At 51.3% G+C, this 15,332-nt stretch overlaps 2 long non-coding RNA genes across 2 annotated transcripts in view; one reads left to right on the top strand and one right to left on the bottom strand.

Annotated features, from left to right (window-relative positions):
• The window catches only part of Gm2164 (predicted gene 2164), a 134,563-nt gene that overhangs the window by 45,330 nt on the left and 73,901 nt on the right, over positions 1 to 15,332 (bottom strand). The window lies entirely within an intron of this gene.
• On the top strand, positions 925 to 7,284 carry 4933407E24Rik (RIKEN cDNA 4933407E24 gene). Its single transcript, NR_045819.1, has 3 exons — positions 925 to 1,039; positions 2,759 to 3,043; positions 5,812 to 7,284. It is a non-coding gene; the product is annotated as an RIKEN cDNA 4933407E24 gene (long non-coding RNA).

A 15,332-nucleotide genomic window follows, 5' to 3' on the forward strand; every position in this document is an offset into this window, starting at 1 on the left:
GCTCAGTAGAGAATCACAAATGTCCATGCCCTGTCTTAATGCCTGGCCACTTTGAAAGCTCCCCTGGATCCCAGGTCCCTGGACATCAGCTCCAGCCTTTGCTGTGACTGCATCAGATGGCAGCCCTTCCTCTGTCCTGGGCTGCTTCCTTCACAGGTCTGAGAGCCTTTCCCAGTACACTCCCTCCAAGGGAAATTCTCTACCACAGTCTCTTTCTCTGTGTGTTCAACCTGCTTTGGGAAGGGTATCTTCTAGGGGAGGGAGAGGACGGCAAGAAAAGAAGCAAAAATCAGCAGAGGAAGAAGGATCAGAGGGCAGGGCCCCAAAAGGCAGCAGGCTGTGAAATCAAAGAAGATACTTGAGACAACCTCATTAAGAAGTGATATTTGAGCAAAGACTTGAAGGTGGTTGTAAGGGAGTTACCCACGTGGAAACTAGGTGAGATGGGATGACACAGAACAGTGCACATAAGAACTTGCTGGCCACTATAAGGTCCTCTGGAGGACCTGGTCTGAAATGAACCCTCCCCAGACTTCTATAGAGACCAAGAGCAGAAGCAGAGCCATCTGCCTGGAAGTCACTGCAGAGAGCCAGCTGAGGAGGATGTACCAGGGTGGCAGTGACCGGTGACAAAGGGGGCTCAGAGGTACGCTTTTAAAGTGCAGCCAGCATGTTTGGCCAACGACTGGGTGCAGGAAGTGAAGAGAACACAGGACCCAAGAATAACCATGACCTTTTCTTGTCCTGAGATGGAAGGTCTCACCAAGACCTCAGACAAGGAAAAACCCACTGGAGAAGGTTCAGAGGAGACCTGATGTGAACGCTGTTGTAGTTGAAATTGACAGTCACACCCATAGCACAGGATGGCTACCCAGCTGAGGCACAAAGGCTAGAGTTCCAAATGGGAATGACAGTTGGGGGTCAGGAGGACAGTGGAAGTGGGCACAGGGACCCAGCTCTATATTTCCATCCCATGCTGTCCCAAGACTCACAACAAGTTCCTGTGACCTCTCAAACTATGCGAGGGGCCGGCAAACACGTGAGCAGAGAAGGTTCTGTGTGAAAAGTGTCCAAGTGGACATTTGTGACTGAGATGAGGGCTCAAATGCTATGTCCCTGCATATGGAGGTGGGGTGTGTGTGTGCCTGTCTGTCTGTCTGTCTTTCTGTCCATATGTCCATAAAGATCCAGCACCTTGCAATGTAAATACGGAGATGATGCCAGCCCAGAGCCTGGTACCTAGAGGTCTCCCATTGTTATGGAATGTGTAGAGTAAGCAATTAGCTGCTGTTGGCATTTAAAACATCAACAAACGCTCCTTGCCTGCCCTGAACCACACGGGTCCCCTTAAAGCCTTGTACAAATGACTCTTGAACATGAAGGTGCCTGCAACTCCCAAGTGCCCGGCTCTTCCCTGCTGTGTCTGGCCAAGTGGGGGAACTCCTGTCACTGCTCAGGAGGGCGGAGAGTTAACTCTCCTTTTGCCATTAAACATAATCAGGGAGAAATCTGTGTGAAGCTTGGCGCTCTGGCCGGTAAGTGATTCCCCCAGAACAACAGATAAAAGCCCGGCACTAAAGTGCAGCCAGAAACGATGTGTAATTGCCATGAAAGAATCTTTGAATCTACACGCTGCTTTTAACTTGGGAGGCTTAAATTACAATTAATAGTTCCCTTGTAGAAGGGGGGGAATGCAGAAGTGGGGGTGGGGGAATAGAGGAATTCAAGGCCCTTGAGCTCAGAGCCCCAGGCTCCATCTAAGCGCTTCAGTGTTGGGGGGTGGCTAAATAGTAGAGAGAGAGGAGAAAACTAAAAGTATAGCTTTCTTGGGGTCTCAGGAACCCTGATCGGTTATATTTCTTACAAGCTCTAAACATACTGCTTTCTGAAGAAGCTCCTGGGTACTTCTGAGTGGTGGAGCCCCTCCCAACAGTATCCTGCAATGTTGCAAATAGCCAGAACCCACTGCCCCCATTTTGCAGATGGGGAAACTAAGGAGACCCCCCCTGGAGTATAGCTAGTCTACCTGCAATTTCCCAAACTAGAAATGTTCTGGGAGCTCTTTCCTCCCACGATATCCTAGGGTAAACATGTTCAGAGATGGAAGGGTGTCTGTCTGCTTCCATATCATAGTATGAACTCAGCCCACTTGCTTGCTGGCCGGTCCTTTTTTTAAGCACCTAACCAATGAGCCAGATTTGGGGTTGGGGGTGTGTAGCTCAGTGATAAGGCACGTGCCTAACATCTGTAAGGGCCTAGATTCCAACACCAATACTACAAAAATATAATGAAAATAAAAGAGGATAGTAAGTACCAGGTAGTGATACATGCCTTTAATCCCAGCACTCAAGAGGCAGAGGCAGGCAGATCTCTTGAGTTCAAGGCCAGTCTTGTCTACTACAGAGTGAGTCCCAGGACAGCCAGGGCTACGAAGATAAATCCTGTCTCAAACACAGCCCACCAATAAAAGATGACAATAAGAATAATTTGCTGAGCCATACAGCCCTTCCCCTGCCCCAACACCCTCCTCCCAAGGCCTATTGTGCTCCCCTGAGGAAACCTTCAATGTCATCCTCAGACCTGGATCAATCCCCGATATCTTTGTCTGACTCAGTCTAGGTGTCCCCTTCTGTACTTTATCCCCTCCCCACCCCCTCTCTCTATTAACCCATTAGGCCCAAGGCTGTAGACAGCTTCCATGGAGGAGCTGCAGTTAGGCACAATCAGGGGCCAATGCTCTCCTTTATCTGTCCTCCAGGAACAGAGGGGTCTGGTCTTCCTAAGACACCACCAACACTGTGAGAAGGGGCCCAGAGGAGCGGCCACACCATTCCCGGAGCTTGCCGAGAGACTCCGACACTGGTGTCAGTGGGAATTCTGAAGCTCCCGGCACATGAGCTCATGCGTGGCCGAGTGCCCAGCCCTGTGCTTCACGGCTTTGGAATGTGTTTTCTAGGCTGGCCTGCCTTGCTCCCCCCATCTCACCACAGCAAGGGCTGCTGTCTGCTCTCGGCTCTTCAAAGCCAGGCAAATTCCAGAAAGGGTTTGTTTTTATTCTAATACTTACCAAGTCTTGGGTGTGTAGTGTGTGTGTGTGTGTGTGTGTGTGTGTGTGTGTGTGTGTGTGCACTCGAGTGAGCACATGCATGCTTGCACACACATAAGCAGTATGCATACAAGCACTCAGGTCTTGCCCAAGGGGCAAAGCCCCTGTGTATGTGCATGGCTGAACCTGTGTGCACCTGTCTCCAGGCATGAGTAGACACCATGGGCATATCTGTGTGTGCTTGTGTATGTAGTGCGTGTATTCTGTGCATGAGTAGTTTTAAAGGAACGCAGTGGGATCTGCTTGGGGCCCTGTGTAGCTGAACCTTATTTATAGCTCTCCTCTGTCTGCTTCGTTTCCTCTAACTTCCCTGCAGAATGATATGAATGAAAATGACACTATTGACTATCTGGGTAACCATAAAAGACCTTATAGAAATAAGATTTTTATAGTTTGAGGACTGGGAGAATCAAAAGACTAAGAGTTATGGACTCACAGGAGAGGAGAGAATCAAGCGGCGGCGGTCGGAGGGGTCCCTGGGTGGATCGTCTGTGGGTTTGGTTTTTTTTTTAAACAAACTCATATAAATAAAGTGATTGTCTTGAAAGAGTTATGGGAGCCCTGAAGCTGGGCAATATCCCTCCTGCAGAGGCGGAGGGCAGCTTGCTCTCTGCCTGAGAGGAAACTCTCCGCTTTAGCTGAGTTCCTGCTCCTGGCCTCCCCAGAGAGGTAGAGGAGGCAGGCACAAGCCCAACGACGATGCCCTTTTGTCTCCTGGGGACCTACGGGATTTGACACATTAGTTGTTGAGCTCCCCACCAGCTCTGTGCCCTACAGTGGGTGCCAACCCTGAGATCAAAACTACAGGATCTGACCTTCCAGACTTAAGCAGAAAGGCCCCTCCGACCCCAGGAAGGCACAGCATTTAAAACATTCCCTCTGCACCCACCCCCGGCTCCCTAGGAAGCTACACAGCACAACCCTGGAGACACCATGATCCATCTACCTCACCAAAAATTCCAAATCCAGGACCGATAAGCTTCAGCAACGCCCACTTAGAATCTGTATTTTCAGAGAGGAAGCAGAGACACCCTGCCCCCCTCAGAGTTTAAAAGGCGTGCCCACAGTCGATCGGTACATGGAAACCAGGGTACACTCACCTACCCAGGAAAACAGGTACAGACAGGAGAGAGAGGTTCTGAAGCCTGGTGATCAAAATTCAGATTTTGGCCAGGTGGTAGTGACCCACACCTTTAATCCCAGTACTCGGGAAGCAGAGGCCAGCCTGGTCTACAGAGAGTCCGAGGGCAGCTAGAGCTGCACAGAGAAACCCTGTCTTTCGGGAGAAAAAAAAAAGAAAAGAAGAGGAGAGGAGAGGAGAGGAGAGGAGAGGAGAGGAGAGGAGAGGAGAGGAGAGGAGAGGAGAGGAGAGGAGAGGAAAGAAAAGAAAAGAAAAGAAAAGAAAAGAAAAGAAAAGAAAAGAAAAGAAAATTCTGGTTTTGTTCATCCTCGCAATGTAAGTGCCGGGCTCTGGGTACACAGAACAGAATCGTTCAGTTGGAGCCCTAAGGGGGAAGCGCCTGACCAGCAGGAGGGGGACACTCACTAGCATGAGAGTCATGATACAGGCTAGTAGGCCTGACTGCACAATTGCCCAGGGAACACAGTCGGTCCTGGGTCCTGATCAGGAAAGCTCTCCACAAGTTCCTGAAGTGCACCTAGGAGCTTGTTACAAAGAGGAGGAAAAGGAACAGGGGGTGGTAAACTCCAAGGCCCCTGAGGTAAGGAGATGCATGGCAGATTTGCCATCTTGCTCGAGTCTTCATGGGATTGTTGGCTAATTCAGAATAGACTATTGGGGGCCATTCGTGAGTCACAGAAGAAAAGTCGTCCGAGCCAAGGGTCTAGGCAGTGGTGGTGACATCAGACAGGGTCACATTGGAAGTAGAAAGCCAAGGAGAGGAGAGGACAGGCTCTCGCCCAGCACTGACTAGTTCTGAAGACTAACCTAGTTCTGCTAATGGGTTTCCAAAGAGCAGAAGGATGCCTTTTCTGACTATTCCCCAATTCTGTCTTCTCCTGTCAATCTCCCCATCTCCATCCCTGCCCAGGGCAGGGGCAATACTAGGTCCTGATATCCATACCCTCCCATCTGGAAACAAACAATTCTGAAAACTGGAGTGAAGCCATGCCACCTGACCAGGAAGCCCACTCAGAAGCAACACACAAGGTCTCAGAAGTCCTTCTGACTCCTCTCCTCTCAGTGGGAACCTGAGGACATACAGAGAGGGCCAAGGCTTGCCCACAGCATCGGGATCAATTTCCCTCCATCCTGACCTTGGTGGAGAGGCATCCCGAGTTCCACCCCAGGCCATTAGAGAGCGGTGAAGGTGGAGACATGAGGAGTTCCAGCCCCCACTCCTTGCTCTGGACTCTTCCAACAGCACTGGCAAGAGCAGCCAGTGCTGTCAGCCCGGCCAGAGCTGTCTGAATCAAGGGCAGCTGAGAGGGGCTGGATTCACACCAACTCTGCAAGTCTGCAAGGAGGGTTTATGGTTCTTGATTACACCCAGCAGGGAGGCCTTCTTACTGATGAGAGAGAAATATTCAACAACCTGTCTTTGCAATGTGCTGATCTGTGGGGTGGGGGTGGGGGGGTGGGGGGAGACCAGAATGACTTATGATTCATGAGTGAGGAGAAGAGGATTTTTCAGTCCAGGGCTCCCCTAAACCTTCTGACACTTTCTTTCTCTTTATTTATTTAGCTATTAATTTGCACTGGTGTGCGATGCTGTCCCAGGCAAAATTCTCCCTGAGGTCTCTTGCAAGCAGCGAATATGACCAGAAGGACACAGGCTGAGAAGAGGGGATGGCCCTTCTGGCCCTGGCTCGGCACTGGCTCAGAGAGAGACAGGACCATTGCCTCTCCCCAGTCTCCAGCCCTTGTCACTTCACCTGGCCCACAGTCAACCCCAGGAAATGAGCAAGCGAATGGAGGGCTGGATGGAGGACTATTATCACCTCTCCAAGGGACCTCTGGGTCGTGTCCCTGCCACCCAGCTGTATCTAAGCACTGGTATCACGGCAGCGCCACTGGTCCTTTTTGGATGAATGCAGTCTATGTAATAGATCGCACACACAGAGAGCACACCTCCCTCTGTCTGCTACCACTGAAGCACTCAACGATCAGATCACACCGTGTGTGATGCCCTCCCCTCCCCCGTGGGGTGCCGAGGGAGAGCAGAGTTGGTTTTGAGATGACCTTTTCCGTCTTCCCTTAGTAGTCTATGAGAATTTTAAGGCCAGAGGATGGTCATGGAGAGTGTGCAGAGAGCGAAGGGGAGGCCTGTCTTTCCACAAGAACTCTGAGCTCTTCCCTCCCCAAACATCAGAAAGAGATGGAAGAGGCTGCTTCTAACACCCACACCTTTCACATCTCTGTTCAATGGCCCCAGTGTTCTCCTATAGCCCAGCAGTGGCCTCTGCCCTTACTGCCTCAGTCTCCCAACTTGGGGGCAGAGATCAACCCAGAAGGTAAAGAAGACACAACATCTTTACATGGCCAGCAGTACTCCAGTCTCCAAGATGTGTCCTGGCCTCCTGTCCCATTAGGAGGACAATGAGGGGTGGGGAGGGATGGTGAGCTTGCTATTCAAGCAGCGGCCCATCCCACCCTTCAACCTCACCAGAGATGATGCAAGATCTTCAAAGCCGGGAAGCTGGTGTCTGCCAGGGGACGAGGACACTGGGTATCTTGCAAACCCAGAGGCAGGCTAGGTCAGCAACTGCTTACCTCTCCAGTGGAACCAGGGGTCAGCAGGGAGCCACCTACCCTGTTTGCCTGACCCTCGGGCTGCTGACAACCCTGTCAGGACGCTGCACTTGCCCCTGGCTCTGCACAGAAAAGGGTCGGGGGAGGGGGCACCGAGGGGTGGGGGGCGCCACAGGGACCATACCCGCACCGCGAAACTTTACGCTGTAAAGTTAATCCACTGAAGCGTAGCCCAAAATAAGCGCACTGCCTAATGTGCCGGGAACTGCCGGTCGCAAGGCCAGACTGCAAGCGGATGTCTGCGCATCTCCGCCCGCCCGCCCGCCCGGAGCCTGCATTTAGCGCCAGCGAGGGAGTCTGGGCTGGAGCGCTGCTTTCACACCGACTCGAGCCGCGAGTTTATGGATCTTGATTGCACCCAGCAGGGAATCCTTTTTAGTGATGAGAGAAAAAATATTCAACAACCTGTCTTTGCATTGGGTGTGTTGGACACACTTCCCTGCTTCGGAATCAGACATATGCGGGTTGTGGGAGTAGAGCTGCTGTCAGCAGGCCAGAACGCGCCTCTCCTCCCCTCCTCTCTCTTCTCCTCCCGCATCCCCGGGCAGGGGGCGGGGAGCGAGGGGCTGGTGCGGCCGGTCCCCGGCCACGCGCGGAGAGGACCCGCGGCGCCCCGGCGAAGCACCCACCCGGGTCCTTCTCCTGCGCGGCGCCCGGGCCGCGCTTCCCCGCTCGGGCCTGCGGTGCGGCGGCTGGGCTGGCCTCCGGGGAGCCGGCGCCCGCGTGGGGCTCGCTGACAGCGCGCCCAGTAGAATATTGTATTAGTTGGTTGTGAGCTGTGTTCTCGTCAGGGTATCTGAGTTTCACAGAACAGACGGGGTGAGAGTTTTTGTGCTATATCCAGATTGGCTTAAAATAATGTCGGTTTTGTAGCTTATTAAACCACAGAAACTACACCAAAGTCAGACACGCTGCTGTCAGAAAACTCAGAGTCGGGGTTGGGGTAAGAGGAAACTCAGGCCAGGGGTCTGACCCCTGACCTTCCAGAAAGGCTTTAGAACTCTTTCTCCTCCCTCCAACCCAGGGCAGGCCTGAGCATGGGCACTGCCCACACTTCTCCAGACGTCCTGCTGGGACGCTGCAGGGTGAGGAGGCAAGGCTGGAATGTGGTGAAAGCCCAGAGGCAGCTCGATGCTGGGGTCTGCCCTGGCAGAACAAGGGCTGAGGTGGCATTTCCTGGCCAAAGGGGAAGGCTGAGGAATGTAGCTCCCATCTGGGAAAGCCCCTGTCTCAGCGGGAGTGATAGGCTCTTTCCAGTCTTGTCCTGGAACTGCAGGGGAGAGGCAGGGCCTTAGGGATTGGGAAGAGAAGGTCATGGTATACAGAAGGGTTATCAACCCAGAAAGACCTCCTTTCTAACAATTCTAAGTCCAAAGGAACGGCTGTGTCACCTCCTTGGGGGCAGGTGGCTCCAAAAACAAGTAAAGAAACATGCCAGAGCCACCCCTGTCCCCTGCAGGGATCATCATTGCTGGCCATTTACACCTTACAGGACGTGTGTGCTGCAGTGAGCCCTGTCAGCAGACACTAAGGTCCAGCATGTGGAGTGATTTTCCTGGAGAACACACAGCTAACAAAGTGGCAATGTGGGGACTTGAACTCTCATTGCAGAATAGAACTTCTGTGGTATTTGAACATAAAGAATAAAGACGCCCCTGGCTGAATTTTTCCTAGCCAGCCTGGTGACATAAAAGCCTGTCACCCTACCAAGTAAGACACTAAGGCAGGAGAACTGCCATGATTTGAGGCTAGCCTGAGCTACATAGTGAGTTTTGGTCTGCCTAGGTTACAGAGTAAAAGCTGATCTCAAAACTACAAAAGGTGAGAGGGGTTGAGGTTTGTTTGCCCTACAGATAGGAGGACCTGAATGTGATCCCTAGAACCCGCCTGAACCCCAGACTCAGTGGTCTGCCCTTGTAATCCCAGCACTGGAGGGGAGGGGGGTGGAGATGGAGAGAGACAGACACTGATGTGGACAGCCAGTCTAGTCTACAGCAAACTTCAAGTCAGTGAGAGACCCTGTCTCCAAAGAGAAGAGGGAGGAGGAAGAGGAAGAGGAAGAGGAGGAGGAAAGGGAAAAGGAGGAAGGAAAAGAAAGAAAGAGAAAAATGTAGGTGACACCTAACTACACTCAAGGTTGTCATCTGGCCTCCACGTATATTCTATGCGCATGTATGTGCACACACGTGCACTTGCACATTCACACATACACAAAAAGAAAGAAGCCTAAAACAGTGAAACTATCAAAGGAAAACAAATCTCACCTTCGTGTCAATATATCTGTTGTCTGCCTAGACAGCCATGCCCTGGGTACCACGGCTATGGGCATCTGCTATCGACCCACTTACCTGAACATCCAGAAGTTATCCTTTGGGGTTCCTTCCCCTCTGCCCACCATGAATACCAGGGCTTGTGCCTCTGGGACTGCCTCCCCACTTCAGCCACCAAACCCGGCCATGCCATGTCACTTGTATCACCTTCTGCATCTTTCTGCTCGATGCCCTGCCTCACACTGGCCTTCCTACTCCAGTCCATAGGCAGCCAGAGGACCATCCAGGGAGACCTTGCTACTCTTTTTTTTTTTTTTTTTTTTTTTTTGGTTTTTTGAGGCAGGGTTTCTCTGTGTAGCCATGGCTGTCCTAGAACTCACTCTATAGACCAGGCTGGCCTCGAACTCAGAAATCCGCCTGCCTCTGCCTCCCAAGTGCTGGGATTAAAGGTGTGCACCACCACGCCCGGCTGAGACCATACTACTCTTGATGTTCCCTTTTTTTCTTGTGCTATCAGTTAGAGACTTCATCCTGCAGACCCATCACCCCCTCATAGTACTCTGTCTCACCCCTGTCATCCCATATATCAACCACAAGGAAAGGCAACCCTCCCAACCCCAAGTTCCTTCAGTGACTCCAAGGTTGGGCACTGGCAGGACAACCTGCTTGGTGCCTGGGCTTTCAGGAATCAGTTTCACATTCCCTCAAGAGACCAACTGAGAATGAAAAGCAAGCAATAGGAAGCTGGTCGGAAAGTGTGGTTCCAGGAGGCCCAGCATGAGTACAAGACCACAGCCAGCTCACCCAGAGCCAAGAGGCCAGAGACACCCAATCCAGAGCCAACAGACCAGAGACACTCAACTCAGAGCCAAGAGACCAGAGCCATGAGACCAGAGACACCCAACCCAGAGCCAAGAGATCATGGCCAGCTCACCCAGAGTCATAAGACCAGAGATACTCAAACCAGAGCCATGAAACCAGAGACATTCAACACAAAGCCAAGAGACCAGAGCTTTCACACCTAGAACCTAGGGACCACAGGCAACCCTCCCAGAGCCAAAGGACCACAGCCATGACACCAGAACACTCCACCCAGAGTCATGACACCAGAAACACTCCACCCAGAGCCAAGAGGCAGAGCTTCTCAGTGGTTATGATTTGAGATTGGCAGGCTGTGTTTGGGGCTCAGTCAGTAACATACTTGTCAAGTGCCCCAATCATTGTTCTATTGCTGTAAAAATACCATGACCAATGCAACACTTATAAAAAAAAAAAAAGCATTTAACTGGGGGGCTTGCTTACAAGTTTAGCCCATTATCAACATGGCTATATCACAGATGGCAATGGAGCAGTGTCTGAGAGCTACATCCTGATCTGCAAGCAGAGAGACAGACACTGGGCTTGACATGGGATTTTGAAACCTCAAAGCCCACCCCCAGTGACACACTTCCTTCAGCAAGGCCACACCTCCTAGTCCTTCTAATCCTTTCAAATAGTTCCACTCCCTCGTTACTAAGCATTGAAACATATGAGCCTTTGGGGGACATTTTTATTCAAACCACATTATCAAGCACACATGAAGCCCTAGGTTGGATGCCTAGGACCCAAGTTTTTTTTTTTTTTTTTTTTTTTTTTTGGTTTTTCGAGACAGGGTTTCTTTGTATAGCCCTGGCTGTCCTGGACCTCACTTTGTAGACCAGGCTGGCCTCAAACTCAGAAATCCACCTGCCTCTGCCTCCCGAGTGCTGGGATTAAAGGCATGTGCCACCACGCCCGGCCAGGACCCAAGTTTTTAAGCTAAGACATGTGGCACACACTTAAAAACTCAGCAGCACAAGGATCAGAAGTTCAAGGCCATCCTCAGCTATAGAGAGAGTTTGAGGGCATACTGAGCTACAAGAGGCCCTGTCTGAGAGAGAGAGAGAGAGAGAGAGAGAGAGAGAGAGAGAGAGAGAGAGAGAGAGGGAGAGAGAGAGAGAGAGAGAGTTGAGCTTGAGCCCAAATCCTACTTCCAGTATTTGGTCCTGTCTTTGGTACTCTGAGTCTCATTTTCAGAGAATGTAAAATGCTCTAACAGTGTCTGAAGTTGTTTGCAAGGGTTATAATAGTTAATACATACGACAAATTTGGAACACGAGGCTGGAGAGATGGGTCAAGCAGCCAAGAACACTTTCTGCTCTTGCAAAGAACCTGGGCCGATTCCCAACATCTACATGGTCGTTCACAACTATCTGTGACTCCAGGGATCCAATGCCTTCTTCTGACCTCTGTGGGCACCAGGCACATACATGTTACACATACCTATATGCAGGCCAAACACACATACACAGAAAATACAAACAAAAGTTTTTAAAAGGAATTTGGGAAGCAGGTTTGGCACCCAGTGTTAAGTAAATGCTGGTTTGCTGCTTGCTGTTGTTGCCTCCATCCGGCTCGGCCAATCCATGCCCCATTTCCTATCACTGTGACTCTAGATCTCCTTCACAGTCCTCTCCTCTCCCCCCTGCCACACACACACACACACACATACACACACACACACGAACGCACACACACACACACACAGATGCACACAGGTAACCCCTGTCCAACACCAGCCTCCCTGCCCATCACAACATGACTTTTTTTGCATTTTGGGGTCCTCTTCAGCTGTAGCCTCAAGCCCAGGCCTCTAACTCTCTAACTTTTGCTACATCAGCATTCTAAATCAGGAGATCCCCTGAGGACCCCATCCAACTTTCTCCCAGTGCATCCTCGGCTAGTCCTTGTCTATACTTCTCAGCAGAGAAGACACATCCTGATTGGGAAGGGAAATGAGATGGGCAGGCATCACCCATGGCAACCACAATGGGAAAGTGAATGCTCCTGGTCCTGGGGAATGACTCTTGTCTGGTGTGTGGAGTACACAAGGCATTCTATAGCCTTCCCTCAGTAGCACCAGGAAGGTTTCATTGCAACCCTGTAGAAGCTCCCAGGCAAGGCTCAGTGAGAACTTAGTTCCTCACACCTGCTTGCTCCGGCCAACCCTTTCACCAAGACTTTCTAAGAGGAGGGAGAAGTTGGAGTGAGTTAAAACCAAATTTGAATCCATTGCATCCTGACTGCAATATCGTGGATACCACTTGACCTCTCTGACTTCTCCTCTAAGAGACAGGACTAGGTACCCAGAACTGTTGTGGGGAATGGCCAGAAAGATGAGCAGTTAGAAGCAGGAGAAGGGTAGGGGCTGTTTCCCATAATCTTGAGCTGCCGTTCTCTATTTACTCTATTCCAACATTCATTTTTTGTCCTGCCTGTGTCCCGGGAGCCTCATCTCTGAAGTGGACTACTCTGTGCTTTAGCTTCTAGGATAGGCCACTGTGTGTTGTGCCTACAGGAGAGGGAGGGAGGGAGGAAACGAGAAACTGAGGATACATAGCCTGCTTCCTCTCTAATTTGTGACTTTGTGACCCCAGCTGTGAAGTTCCCCTACCCACTTCCCATGCTTTTTTGGACCCAAAGGTAACCACAGCTTTCTTTCCGTTGATACTAACGTCCCACTGGATAGATTAAGGAAGTAACCCTGTCTCGTCCGCCCCAAAGTCATTTTCTTCGGCTGATTGGCTGATTGCAGTGTAGCCCCAACCTGGACCCATCAGTACCTTTCATGTTCTCCAGCTGTTCTGTACTTAAAGATGCCCTGGGATTCCAGCTCAAACAACCCTTGCCTGCTAAGTCTGTGGATTTGGGTCATTGTCAGGATGAGGGTATAGAAGACTGAGGAGATTCTGGGAAGGCTCTACATTTGAGGGGTCCTTGCAATGGATGGAGTCCCACCTCAGCCAATACTGCTGCAGGCAAAATGTCAGCCTGACCAGGTGAAGACCCCAGAGCAGCCACTAGGAGACTCAGGCCAGGGGCGCCTTTGTTCCCCACACCTGGAGTGCACAGCCTGCTTTGCCTGGGAGGTAGAGGCTCTGGTTTAATTAAGGATCATAGCAGAGAATTCTCTCTTGTTATTTTCTGAATAAATTAAGGAAGTAACTTTGATGCCGTATCATTTTCATCTAATCAGGAACATTCTGAAATTAACATATTGTTTTCCCATTAGAAACCCCATCAGCCCCCAAATCAGATAACCAGGCTGGAGGCTGCCAAGGCCCCTCTGTCCTGGGGCGGGTGCATGCTGTGGGGACAAAAAAGGACTTGCTGATACTGCCACAATCCTTGGTTGAGTTCATGGGATGGCTTCTGGCAGTTAGCGAAGGTCTTAGCCCTGGCCAGAGGGTTGGGTGGGGTCTCCTGCCACCCAGGCAAAAGGAAGGGCCCGGGGATATCTGCAGAGTGGATTGAGTTGGATCAGAACCTTCCCAGGTGCTCACTGACAGTCGGGCTTAGCCGAAGGAAGCATCAGGCTCCTTCCCAAGAGCCCTCGCTCCCACCTGGACCCAGGCAGTCTCTCAGGCCTCATCTCTCACAGGTAGAAAACCTTAGCCCCAGTGCCTGAGAAAAGCCTGGAGGCCATCCACGAAAGGTAGGGCCAGAGGCTGACCGTCCAGAATTTACAAAATTCCCCGGAGTGATGATTTGTCACCTCTTATAAAGTTCCCTGGGGGCTTGAGCTGTGGGGTACCAAGCCCACAGCATGCTGCGGGTCCATGGAGTGGAGGATGGAAGAATCCCAGAATTAGACCAGCCTCAAAAGAGGATTGCCACTTCCCAAGATCCACTACATGAGGGCAGTCCCTGGCAGGAGCCAGACACTGAGGCCAGCTAGAGCTCAGAGAGCAGGCTATGCAAATCAGATGGTGTCACCACGGGTACTGAGATAGACCCAAACATATTTAAGCAAAGACTGGCTTTTCAGAGGTGTGTAGGGATGAGGTCAGAGCTTCTGTCTGTCTGCCATCCCTCCAGGAGTACCCCTTTCTCCACAGGGAGCCCATCCTAAGTCACCCTTCCCTCCCCAGCAGACACTTACAGCCACAGCTATAACCTCGTCCTATATATGTTAAGTGACTGTGGGTAGGTGGCATATACGGTGTGTATATACTGGGCAAGGAAAACTTACTACCCGAGTGTAATGGAGTGGGAGAGTGGGCTATCTCATCACGCTATACAGAATGGCATGCAACTTAAAACTCATACAGTGGTTATCTCTAGAATTTTCCATTTAATATTCTGTAACCTTGATTGACCACAGGTAACTAAAGCTGAAGACCATGAAATAGAGAACAAGCGAGAATACCTCATTTCTATTATCCCTACTCAGACTTCTGACTTTCGTCTCTATCTTCCAGCCCCTTCTTCCTGCCTCCCTCTTCTTTCTCTCAACTCCTCTTCTCTCTCTTTCATATGTCGGCTCTCCACCATGCTCCAGGCTCCCAAGAAGCCAAGACCCTTACCTAGAACCCAAGATGAACCTCTCTTCACCCATGCAGGGTCCATCCTGCTCTGCCTCTCTCAGTGCCAAAGCAGGAGACAGAGATTGCCAGTTCCCAGAGATGGCTCAGAGACTCCCACTGCTCTCTTGATGCTGCCCAGCACGAGGACATGGCCAGCAACCATCCAACGACAGTGTGAAGAGAGGCACAGGGAATGATAAGGAGGAGGGTGACTGTCACACGTGCATGACATGGAGTAAGAGGTGTAGTAAATGCAGTCAAGTGCCAAGCCTGGTGGCCTTGCTTAGACCCTGTTTCTATGTGGTTTTCTCATCAGGCTCCCAGAGTTCTGCAGGTCAAAGGTGGAAAGCCCAGAGAACACAAAACTGAATAAAAGACAAGGAAATAGCACAGTGAGCTGCACACAGCAGTCCAGCAAATGTCCTTTGGAAACAAGGACAGGAGTCCTCCAAGCCACTTGAACCCCCAAGGCCAGGAGAGCAGCAACAAGGAGCCCTGGGAAGTGGGTCTTAGACATAGCCCCTGTCTGCCCCATCCCCTGCTGGATTTGGGCCAAGGATCAGCATCTCACAGGTGGATCCACATTGTGTAGAGATGCCTTTATGGTTCTTTGGGCAAAGCTCCTGGCCGAGGCCTGTCTGCTTGCCTGAGAGTGTGGGTGGAGGGTGCGTGTGGAGGTGGTGGGTGCAAGCAGGGTAGGAGAGGAGGTGAGACTGTGCAGGAAGGGCTGAGGATGCAAATGAGGACAGCCAAGTAAGGGTGGGACAGAGCAGGGACATCAGAAGCCACTCACCAGGAGC

Source organism: Mus musculus, chromosome 4 (assembly GCF_000001635.26).
Source record: "Mus musculus strain C57BL/6J chromosome 4, GRCm38.p6 C57BL/6J".
Classification (NCBI taxonomy): domain Eukaryota; kingdom Metazoa; phylum Chordata; class Mammalia; order Rodentia; family Muridae; genus Mus; species Mus musculus.